Here is a 12,876-nt window from a genome sequence, read left to right on the forward strand (position 1 = left end):
AAAAAAAATCAGCTAACGCCTTTTTTTTTGTTCCCGTATAGGGAGTAAGAGAGATCGTTTTAGTCCTATTCACTTAATTATTTAACCAATCATGAATAATCATTATTATTATTAATATTAGCAAACATTTTATTTTATACTAGAGAGGAAATGGTAAATGAAGACACTGCATGTATTGTAGCCCATATTACTGTTGGTGTTAGATATAACTTCATATCCGCAAACGTTACAGCTCGCCTACTTCCTATGGAGAAGAGACGTTCGCAGAATGCAGAACGTTACTGGTTTGATGGGTGAAGCACATATGATTTTCATATTCCCCTTTGTCTGAGAACAAAGTTCTTTGAGTGTCGAGTTATTGAGCTTTAAGCTCGCCCTGGAAGGGCAGTGAGATTAGCTGTGTTCAGCTGAGCATAAAATTGACTTGGGTCTTTTGTATTTGTAGAATTCTGCTTCATTGTAGTCTGAAGCTTGCTTCATCAGCAGGTTTGGAAGATTGCTTGTCTTGGTGAAGAACTTTTCTGCTAGATCATAAAGGAGGGATGTGATGTAGGGAATGTTGACTTCTCTGTGAATCTGGGAGTTTCTAATGAACCATGGGGCTTCCAGAATAATTCTCAGGCTTTTATTCTGTATCTTCTGCAGTTTTTGAATATTTGAATTCGAGGTATGGCTCCATGCAGGAGATGCATAAGTGATGACTGGGTATATTACCATCCTGTATATGAGTAGTTTGTTCCGAGTATCCAGTTTGCTTGTTCTGATGATCATGGGATAGAGTTGCGCGATTGCTGGATGTCTTCGAGCTTATGTGTTTTATATGACTGGTGAATTGGAGTTTTTTGTCAAGCATCGTGCCGAGATATTTGACTTCAGTCTGCCATGGAATCTTGACAGCTAGTAGGTGAATGTCCTCCTTGGTCTGGACCTTCTTTTTGTAGAACAGTATGGCTGAACTCTTATGGGGATTTGCTTGGGTCTCCAGTCCATCAGTCACTTCTCCAGTTTATGAATACTGCTTTGGAGTCTTCTGATAGCCAGTTTGGGGGTGAGAGATCTTGCTAATAAAGCGGTATCATCTGCATATAATGCAGTGATTGTTGAACTTGAGTGTTTGAGGGATATCAGCTATGTAGATACAAAATAGCAGGGGAGCCAGAAGTGAGCCCTGCAGCACACCTGCTGTGATCTTGCATCTGGTTGATACAGTTTCATTTATTTTGACCTGCATGTATCTGTCTTTGAGGTATGTGTCAATTATTTTTATTAGATTAATTGGTATATTGAATTTGATGAGTTTGTAGAGAAGACCTTGATGCCACACCTTATCAAAAGCCTTCGCAGCATCTGTAAAGACCACAGCTGTGTAGAGATTCCGGTTGAAACCTTTTGTAATATATTCGACCAGTCGGTGTATTTGTTGTACAGTGCTATGGTATCTTCTGAATCCGAACTGCTAATTTGGATTAATACCTAATTTATCCGTTGCCGATTGAAGCCTTGTAAGGATGACTTTTAGAAGACTGATAGGTCTGGAGCTTTCGGGGAGTTGAGAGTTCTTTCCAGTCTTTTGATTGGCGTCATATCCGCCATCTTCCCAGTTATGGGAAAATGCTTGAATCTGAGGATGGTATCGATTATGTTGACTAGATGCGCGATGGATTTTCTGTGGAGTAGTTTGATTAATCTGTTTGTGATTCCATCTGGACCTGAAACCTTGTTGTTGTTGTTCAGATGGGTTATGATATTTGTAACTTCTGCTGGCGAAGTGGGTGCGATAGGTTCTGAGTTATCCTTTTGTTGTCTTAATACCTGCTTGACTCGGCAGTGAATCTTGTAGATAAGATTGATGTTCAGATTTTCATAAGAGGGGTTACGTTGAGTTTCCATGCTGTCAATTAGAGCTTGGCTTTTTCTTTATCTGTGTGAGCAATTCCTTTCTTGGTCTGTATTGGGGGTATAGGTTGGCATTTAGTGCGGAGGGTTCTCAAGAATTTCTATATGGAGTTGTCCTCTGGGTTTAGATTGGTCAGTTTGGTTTCCCAATCTTGGTTTCGATGTTTTTGCAGAACTTCACATACTTGTTTATTTTAATTATTCAGAGTTGTTTAATCTTTCGAGGCTCTTATATTATGGTACCTCTTTCTGGCTTTGTTTTTTAATCTGATTAGGTCCATGATTTCCTCAGGGATCCAACCGCTATGGTGAAAGACTGTGGTTTGGGTAACTGATGCTATTGCTTTTTTGATTTGGCTGGTAAGGTTGTTTACAGCTATGTCTATTTCCTCTTTATTGTGGATAATAGGTACTGGGTCGATGTGATCTGAGAGAGTTCTGGAGAGCTTGTCCCAAGATATAAAGGAGTGCAGAGGAGAGAATTGCTCTTGTGTACCGATCTTTAGCAGAATAGGGTTGTGATCAGAAGATAACTCGTTTAACGTTTCCAGCCGATACTGGGATCCGATGTTTCTGAGAATGACAATGTCAAGTACATCTGAGCTTCCCGCTGGGTGATGGGTGGGCTCTGTGGGTACGGCTATAACAATCAGATACCAGTAATGGAATGCTGATACCAGTAATGGAATGCTGGGTGAATTGTATGCAGCATAGATTTTGATACTGCCAGCATTGTTTGTATTAACTCCAAAACCTGTTATCTCTAGGTTCTTGGTTTGCGGATTGGTCAGGACGTTGTGGCTTAGATGGTTTTTAATGTATATGGCTGTATGTCCTCCACTGGTGGTGAGTCTGTCTGTTTTGAACAATATGTAGCTCCATAATTTAGGGTTACTAGCTGGCCTGAGATGTGTGTTTCATTTACTAAGATTATATCAGGATTGTATCTGTGAGTGAACTGTTGCAGTTCCAGGATTTTGTTGCTCAGTCCATTTGCATTCCATGCAGCTTTGATAATGAGAAGAGAAGTTAACTGATTTATTTATTTTTATTTAACCATTACAGCAATACTAGCAATCCACTATTACACATCAAATATTCATATCCAAAACACTGGAGAAACAAAACCCCATTTCCATCATACACCAAACTAACTTAAATTAATTATTTAATTAAAAGCTGATATCGATGTGATTGAAGAAATTAAGTAGCATGTGTAGCTCAGTGGATGTGGCGTTTGCACACCACAGCACTTGGCCGCACGAAGGAAGACTTGGTTTCGAGTCTAGTCGCGACTAGAGGAAATTTTTCTAAGCCTTTTTTTCGAACTGTTCCCGAGTTAGTCGATCTCTGGCACGAGCAAGCCGGTTTTTTCTCCCGGAAACTCAAGATAATCGATCGTAGAACCCACACTATTTCAGACATTAAATATATTGTGTTAGGGTCAGGGACCACGAGATGGCGGCACTTGTAGAGCCGTTTCTCTTCACTGTGTGCCTCTTAATTAGTGATAGCCTTGGACCAGCTATCTCTGATTGGGTACCAGTGGAGATTGAACTGCCCACTCAGTCTCCAAAATTTAGATAGGCTAAAAACGGCCTCGCCTACTCCCTGTATATACAGGAATAAAAAGGCGTTAGCTGATTTTTTTTTTAAGAAATTAGAAAAACTTCGTTGTTTCCCATAACGCAATCCGACATTCACAAAAAATTATAACTCATTCTCATCGACAAGAATGCTATCCGAAAAATAAAGAGTAGAACTAACAAGTTCACGAAGCCTGTATAGCTCAGTGAAAGTGGCGTTTGCGTCCTCTGCGCTTGGTCGCTCGAAATTAGACTTAGGTTCATGTCTAGTCGTCGACTGGAGGAACTTTTTCTATTCTATTTTCGACCGGTTCCCGAGTTAGTCGATCTTTGGCATGGGCAAACGAGTTTTGTCTCGAGGAAACTCGAGTTTTCCGTAAACTCAAGAAAATCGACCGTAGTACCCACATTATTTCAGACAGTAACATATCCTGTTAGGCTTACGTACCGAGAGATGACAGCACTTGTTTGCCAGCCTCTTCATCAGTGGCTGCCTATAATTAGTGATAGATATGGGCCAGCTATATCTGATTGGCTATTGATGAAGATTGAACTGCCCACTCAGTCTCCAAAAGCTAGATAGGGTATAAAAGCCTCGCCTACTCCCTATAAGGGAATAAAAGGCATTAGCTGATTTATTTATTATATTTTACTAACAAAATTTCCACTGCATAGCTTAGCAATGATGTGCTAAAAATATGTACCCCCTTCCCAAAAAAAAAAGAGACTAACTCTAGCATCCCAAAAAACTATGTAATTGAAGTGTTAAAAAAATGCGGAATATAGAAACAAGCTTCAATCAAAAATAAACGCAACTATATCAACGACAAAATAAAATAAAAATTAAAAGCACTTGAATAATAATATGAAGCCTTCAATAAAATACCACCTTGTCTTGCATCAATAACTGTTATCCAGAACTTTGTGCAAAACTCAAGTTCAGCAGCTAGCAGACAGATTTAACTGACACTTTCGAGGAACAATTTATTAATTTAAGCCGAACTATTCCTGCTCCTGGAGACCAAATACTAACATTATTCAAACATCGAGCACATTGTATACTACCACCAAATACTAGAAACTCGTCTACAAATCCTTATTTAAGTCCATTTTGAGATGTGGTATATCTTGCTATACTAAAAAAAAAGAATCCAGTAATGCTTCCCCCCCTCCAAAACAAAAATTAATTAATTAAGGCCGTTTAGCTAACTTTTGAAGACTGATGAAGAAGCCAAACTCTGCCCTTAGTCAATCACAGATAGATAGCTCAATGCCACCGATGCTTTTTTACCAGTCATTCAGGAAAGTGAGTAGAGCCATACAAGTGCTACCAGCTCGTGGTCCCTGACATTAATATTGTACATTATTCCAGTTTAAAATAGTGTGAGTTCTACAGCCAATTTCCTTGAGTTACAGATTAAAAACCAGAGTTTTTGGAAGGGAAACCCTACTTGAGCATATAGAGATCGACTAACTCTGAAACGAGTAAAAATCCGTTAGTTGGCTACTGGAATATTTAATGGTGAAACTAAACTCATTGCAAACCGTGGTGGCTCTGGTGTTCCAAAATAGCACTCCTCTTTTCCAATCATCAATATGATTGGAAATGTCAATAATAGATTTTTGACTATATCAAATTTTTTATTTATTTATTGATATGGAGTTTCCTCCCTTTTCTCCCCCGTCGCTATTGGGGCTAGTTGATCCCCCTCACGGGGGATTAAGTATTTATGGCTGTAGATCCATGTGTTCAGGGGGCCAATTTGCCTGCTTGCAGAATGAAAAACTCCAGATAAACTGGGGGGGAAAAAACCTGCTATATCAAATGAATCCTTAGGTATATGGCAAACATAACAAGTAATTATAGTTATACTCGTACATGCATATGGTTAAGCAACTCGGCAATTCAACAAACTTCCATATAATATGAACCACCGAACTTCATATACAGCCCTAAGTACAAGATTTTTTTTGTCCCTATACTCAACGTATGGCAATAATGTCTCATGTTATTAAATTAGCCACATGTCAAATAAATAAATAATTAATTAATTAAGATAAAAATCATTTTTTTCAACTGCTAAAATTACTCATTATTATTTAAAGGAATAATCATAACTCCCTATTATTATGTTATAAAAAAATCTACTAATGCCTTTCATTCCTAAAATGAGTAGGCGAGACTGTTTTAGCCCTATGTAACTTCTTTGAAGATTGGTAACCAATCAGCACAACCCATAGCCCTAGTCCAAGACTATCAGTGATATATAATGTACTTATTATTATTATTATTATTATTATTATTATTATTATTATTATTATTATTATTATTATTATTATTATGTACATTCATTAAGATTATTATTATCTGGACATCTCCATGAAGCAGTGGTGTATCTAGAGCTTTTTCCGCCTGGGGAGGTCCCTGAGTTTGTCGCCCCTCTCAATACACACCAAAAATACTACAAAAAGTCAAAACGACGTATAGGGAAATAAATTAAAACACTATGTTTATTTTTGAAGTAAAACTTTAATTTCAACATTCTAAAATGTTATTTTTCTTGGTTTTCTGTTAGCAAAATTCGATTACATTCACGAAGTCAATTTCATAGTAATGTAGGTAATTCTTAATCAATTTTATTAAGAAAAACTCCTCTCAACTAGCAACACTTACAGCAATTGTGAGGAAAATTCACAGTAGTATTACAATATTTGGAAATGAGTTCTCGAGACTGTATTTCAGAATTAACTACAAAAGTTCAAAAAGGTTGAAAGTGCCGCCCGGGAGCGGAAAGTCTCCTCTGCCCTCCCCTAGCAATGTCTCTGCCATGAAGTCAACGAAAATTCATTGCAGGAGACCCACACTTACCATTATTCACCAGATATCCATTATATCTTTCTTTAAGCTGATTCACCGAAAACTCATTGACAACCACCTCTGGTTATCTATTCCATTGATTCAAAATCCTCATAGAGAAAAAAAATATATATATAAGCCTCACATTCTTGATGACTACAATTTTATCCAATGTCCGAAGATGATCATTTCTTCTCTCTCCTTCTAACATATACCAGGTGGAGGGACCGAAAAGTTCTGATAAACACCTAGAACAAAATGTATTAAAACAATTCATGTAATCAGAAAAAAGAACATATCTTAAAACCTTTTAACCGCCATGTTCAGCAAATTGTAATAATTTGTTCTTTTTCTTTTAAGATATATGAGAAGACATGTCAGAAGTTTTGAAGAAATCCGAAGTCACAGAGGTGCTGGCCGTTATCAAGTTTTTCGTCCTGCAAGAAAAGTCTGCAAATGAGATTTAGCAAACTTTGTGTGAGACTTTAGGGGACTGTGTCCCAGCATATCGAACAGTTGCAGATGGGTGTTCAAGTTTAAAACTGGGCATCCTGAGACAACTGATGTCCCAGGTCAGGAAGACCTTCTACAGCGATCATACCTTTAAACATTGATGCAGAGCATCCCATGATATTTGATGATAGACGAATACCAGCCAAAAACATTGCTCTAAAGATATCCTGGGAATGAGTTTGGGTCATTATCTACCAACATCTGGACATGCAGAAGCTCTTGGCAAATTGGGTCCCCTAATGTTTGAATGCAGACCAAAAGAGAGAACAAGTGCTGTCATCTCAAGGGGGTTTTGAGTCATTTTGAGAAATCAGGTGCAAATGTTTGGCTCGTATTGTGACTGTTGATGAAACACGGCTTCATCACTATGACCCAGAGATCAAACAATAGTTAATGGAGCGGAGACACAAACATTCTCCACGGTCAAAAAAGTTTCGAAACCAAAAGTCAGAAGGGACAGTTCTTGCTATTGTTTTTTGAGATATGGATGGCGTAATCCAAGTACCTTAAAAAATATGAAACTGTTACAGCAACAGTTTCTTCAACAGCTCTGAAAGAAATGAAACAGGTACTGAAGGAAAATCCTGCAGGAAACTGGGCAGAGACGTGTTGCTTTTGCAGGATGATGTACACTGCCCATGAAACCCAAGAGACAATACAAAACTTTGGCTTTCAATGTATGCCTCACCCACTCTATTCGTCAGAACTGCCCCAATCTGACTACTTCCTATTCCCAAATTTAAAGAAACACGTGAAAGGAACAAAATTTACCATATGTGCAGTCATATCTGCAGCTGTGCAACAAGGGAAAGACATTTTTCTCAGAAGATTGCAAAGAATGCAGCAGCGTTGTAACAGATAAATTATTCTACATATTGGGGAATGTGTAGAATAATGTATAAATTACATGGTTCTACCTCAAATCTTTAATGGTGATTATCCCAACTTTTCAGCACACCCTCATATTAAAAAAGTTGCTCTGCATCTGCTCCATAATACTCCCTTAGCAACTTATATATTTTTATCATATCAGCTCTCTTCAGTCTATCGGCCGATTATTTTAACTGACCCACAAATCTTCAATCTATCCCCATATAAAAGTCCACAGGCCTGATATATATTAGTCACTGAATATGCGAGGGTGGTTTGAAAAGTTCTCGGTCTCGACCATAGATAGCAAACACTATCTTCACGATTTTTTTCTAAGTTCGTGCATCTGTCCTAAGCATCCATGTGAAATTGCAAGTCATTCTATTAAGGCATTGTGGGTATATTTAGAGATAAGCAATCGTGACGTTATGTGCTTGGAAATTTCTGGGAAACATATGTCTCTCTGTGATATCACATGGTGTTTTGGTTTGCCTATGGAATTATCGGCGATGTTTTTATGATAAGATATCTTAGAATTTTCCCAGGGTGACACAAATCCGTCATTGTCATCATGTTTTGTCTTTGGTTGTCTATAGATGGCTGTACTAATTTTCCAATACATTTTGGGGCATTTCTTTCCTGTTAAAGGGTGGGAATTCTTAGAGTAGAGTCGTGATGGCGGCAGTGATTAGGCTTTTCTGAATAATTTAATTATATGCTGGTGTTCCTCAAACACACACTTTTTTTTCCATAGGTCAAACATATTATATTCTATATTCATATTCTAAAGATTATGGGAATTCTTTCTAGAAATTCTAATGATAATTTAAATTACTTAGTCCTTCCAGAATGGCTCTTAAAAATGCGAATATTCCAATTTTTTTTTCCATAGCTCATACATATTTTATTGTATATTCATATTCTAAAGACTATGGGAATAGTCTTTAGAATATTCCAAAAAAAGATATTCCAAAATAGTTGAATTTTATATCTACAGCACAACACAAACGCTCACACAGAACTGTTTCTGTAAATAACGAGAAAATATAGTTGACTACACGTTTAGATTTCCACCCGTTTGGTTCCGTTCGTTTTTCTTGGAGATGACTCATTAATTTTACGGTCTTAGTTTTCCATCTCTATCACACTATGAAACTGTTTGTATTAATCCTATCCTGTAATATATGAGTTGCGGTATTGTTCAAATGGTATCATTTTCCCACGGTTGGATGTTTCTCAAACACTTATATATGACTAAGTGATTAGCATTCACATGATTGTGATGACTAATATCCTAAAATTATTCATTCCTGATTAAGGATTTTATACAGTTATTGTTTTCAAGTAGATAGCTTGTTTGTTTGTTTACGTTTTGTGCAGCTAGGAAACTGGAATTTATTTCAAATGAATATTAGCTCTGTAATACATATACTTTGTTAATTTCTTTGTTACCTTTTATTTGACTGTAACAAATTGTATTTACTGAATCTAATATACAGAAATTAAATAAAGTGAAAAAGACAGTTTTTTTTCTTATTCTTCTGATTTCACATTTGCACTGATATTTATAGAGTATGATTTCACACTGGTGCTTACGTTTAATTCACATGATTTTTCTCCATGTGACATTTCAAAACAAGTTGAACTATGGTTTTTACATGGTTCAATTATGTAAAACTCATTTCCGTTAGTCCCCATTGACTGTTGTGCTCTCAGCCAGACATTTATTTCACAGTAGGGATATTGATATATATATATATTAACACAATTATTATATTAGATATTCTCTCCAATACAAATAAATAATTATTTATTCTTATTTCAAATGAAAATTAGCTCAGAAAGAAAGAAAGAAAGAAAGGGGGGAAATGTGCACCCTCAAATAAATATTTATGATCAGTATAAACAAGAAATTCATCAGATTTTTCAAAGTTTTGAAATTCATGCAAATATTGTTTTCATCATTTGGTATCATTTAAATGAAGAACGGGTCTGGCTATTAAGTTCGTTAATGTTTTTTTTATTTTCTCTTCAATGATGATTATTATTTGATATATGCATGTTGATTCACTTGATTTTATCTGCACACTACGATACCTTTTTTTCTTCAGCAATCATTTTAAGAGTTTTAGTAACGTGTTGGTTTCAAATATCTAATGTCTCTCTGTAAATTAACCAAATTCTAACAGTATTGTGACTTTTCAGGTGAAATCTTCTCCACTATAATTCTGGCTATTAATTTAATACCTGATTATTCCTTTTGCTTCCATGAGTTGACAGTTTCTTGAAATATCTGAGGGCTTGCATAAACAAATAAGACTTTTAATTCACTGAGTCAAAAAAAAGTCTCTGGTTAGTTTGTGGCATGAAATTTCACAAGTAAAAAAAATGTTATGGTCTTACTTAAATTTGTATAACACATCAATGACACCCAATCTGTTCATTAAATTTACACATTTTATTTGAGTGAAATATTATTTACAAATTGTATTTACTGAATCTAACATACAGAAAATAAATAAAGTGAAAAATACAATCTATTTTTTTTGTTTTTCCTTAATCTTCTTATTGTTAAATTTGCACTGTTGTTCAAAGGTTCATCCCATGCTTGAGGAATTGCCATCATGTGGTTTTTGAATGTAACTCTCATCTGAAAGTTAATTTTCATTTGGTGATCATTGAGAATTTATTACTGTAGCAAAATTAAGGGTTGCATATTTATTTTTTTGGAACCAATACATATATTTCTGACTGTGCTTTTAGTACATTACTAAAAGCACAGCATCTTTCGTTATGTTTCCAAAAGCATTTAAAAGTACACGTTATGTTTCACGTTTTGGACATTCAATTTCATTTAAATCAAGAACAGGCCTCCTTATTAACCTTGTTAATGTTTTTGATTTTTCTCTTCCTTTGGCGAGTAATATTTCATATTTGCATGTTGATTCTATCATCCAATTTCTTAGTTTGTCCAGAGATAGTGAACCAATTTCCCACTTCAGCTGATGGTTATATTTTATTAACTAAGAATTCTGTTTTTTTAACTCTTTCAGGTAATTCTTTCCATCTACAAGGTGATTTTGTCAAAGCATATCTTACAATAATTCCATCAGAAATGCACATTTCTTTAGGAAATAAATTTAAAGTCTTATTTAAAAGAAATGGTACATCAATTATTGCAATGAGAACTGAAAATTCGTATTTTTCACCCACTGAAGTTTTGCATATTCGTTTTCTTTCATTCTTCTTCTTCTTACATTACTTCATTTGACACCACAAATAAATAGTTATTTATTATAATTATTATTATTTCACTGATTATTAGTTGTGATTGTATATTTTATGTTAACTTTCTGTTACAAAATTCTGAACAATTAGAACTTTTCACAAAGAAACTTTCAAAGAATTTTGTGGCTCACGCATTACTTTCACATTACCGAACACAAAACACCACAACATAATACATCAGCTGCAGTGGATGAACGCTTACCTTAAGTCCAAAGTCACTTGACTCTATGGTTTTTTCTTATAGTACTGTTTACTATGCCCTACCCTGATCGTTCCTTCAAAAATGAACCTTTTGTGCAGATGACCCAACGACATGTTTTTGCATGCTGTTGGATATACTGTTGGTGTGTTTTTATCTTACTTTGAGTGGGGAAAGGTAAAATTTATATTTGTGTTATCTGGAGAGTACTAACATTTTTTCTATACCAAACTTTAAGAGTTTAAGTCATGTTTTGTAGGTTAATTATCTGCTGTAAAACAACCTCTGTAAAACAACCAAATTCTAACAGTTTGGATTTTCGATTATGTGAATGAATTGTTTTCAGATAACTCAAACAATGTCAATAGGTAGCATTAGACAATTTCTAAAATAATCAATTACATAGATTAGTTTTCAACACCTTTTTCCCCCATTCCTGGCATTAATTTCACAGTAGTGATTTTTTTACAATAATTAAACAGAATGCATTAAGGTATAAAGTTATGGATTTAAATATCAAATTCTAATCAGAATAACTCAGTAAAAATTTCACTGTCGAAAAACATAACAACAAGAGCACACATTTTTGTACTTTTAAGTTTACAAATGCATATTTTATTTTGCTGAAATACTATTTACAAGTATATTCACAGAGAAAAATTCGAATCATGTAATTACCTAAAAATATTTCACAATATTTAGTTTACACTCTTAACATTTTCCAAAGAGTTCAATGAATAAAATTTTTGTTACTCACTGTTTCTTGGTTACATTATATCAAAATAGCTGGTCACACAAAAGAGTTTTTAAAACAGATACCATGGTAAACACAGCTCCATACATTTGATATTGTGTCAGTCTGGAAATGACACCATGCCTTCCTAAACATTCTGTGTATTCTTTTGTCAGCAAACATACACAAACAGCTTTTGTAATATATTCGTAAATGTCCCAAAATAAAGAATTTTTATCAAATTGGATAAAATCTTGAAAGTACGACATCACGATTATCAATGTCGTACATTTTTGGTGAAAATTTCTCAGCTTCTTCACAACTAATAGAAAAAACTTTACTTCCATCAGCTCCTGTGTCATCAAGTATTAGTTCCCCATCTTGGCATTTCAGAATATAACACTCACTGAGGTCCATTTCGTAGTCAACTCTTCTTTGCAAGTAGCCGAGGATATCAGGACACAATTCACGTGTCTTCTAAAATAATAATCGGTTTCCATCCTTTTAGAGCTATGTGAAGAATTTTGTCTGCTGCTATTTTCCTGATGAAAGAAAATTTCAATGACTTTTGTGGCTCACCCATTATTTTACTTTACTTTACTTTCCTGGACACAATACACCACAACACAATAGGACAGCTGCACTTGATGAACGAATTGCTGTAACTGCAAAGACACTTGACTAGTTTGTTTTTCCTTATAGTACTGTTTACTTGACCCTTAACTCTGACCGTTCCTTCCAAAATGAAACTTTCGCGCAATATAGTGTGATACAGGTCGAAAACTAAGACCAGAAATTAATCAGTCATCTCCTAGAAAACGAACCGAACCAAACAGGTGGAAATCTAAACGATGTAGTCAACTATATTTTCTGGTAATTTACAGAAATATTGTTCTGTGTGAGCGTTTGTGTTGTGCTGTAGATATAAAATTCA

The sequence above is a fragment of the Typopeltis vanoorti genome, chromosome 11 (genome assembly GCF_054136105.1).
Source record: "Typopeltis vanoorti isolate ZY-2024b chromosome 11, IOZ_Tvanoo_1.0, whole genome shotgun sequence".
Classification (NCBI taxonomy): Eukaryota; Metazoa; Arthropoda; class Arachnida; order Uropygi; family Thelyphonidae; genus Typopeltis; species Typopeltis vanoorti.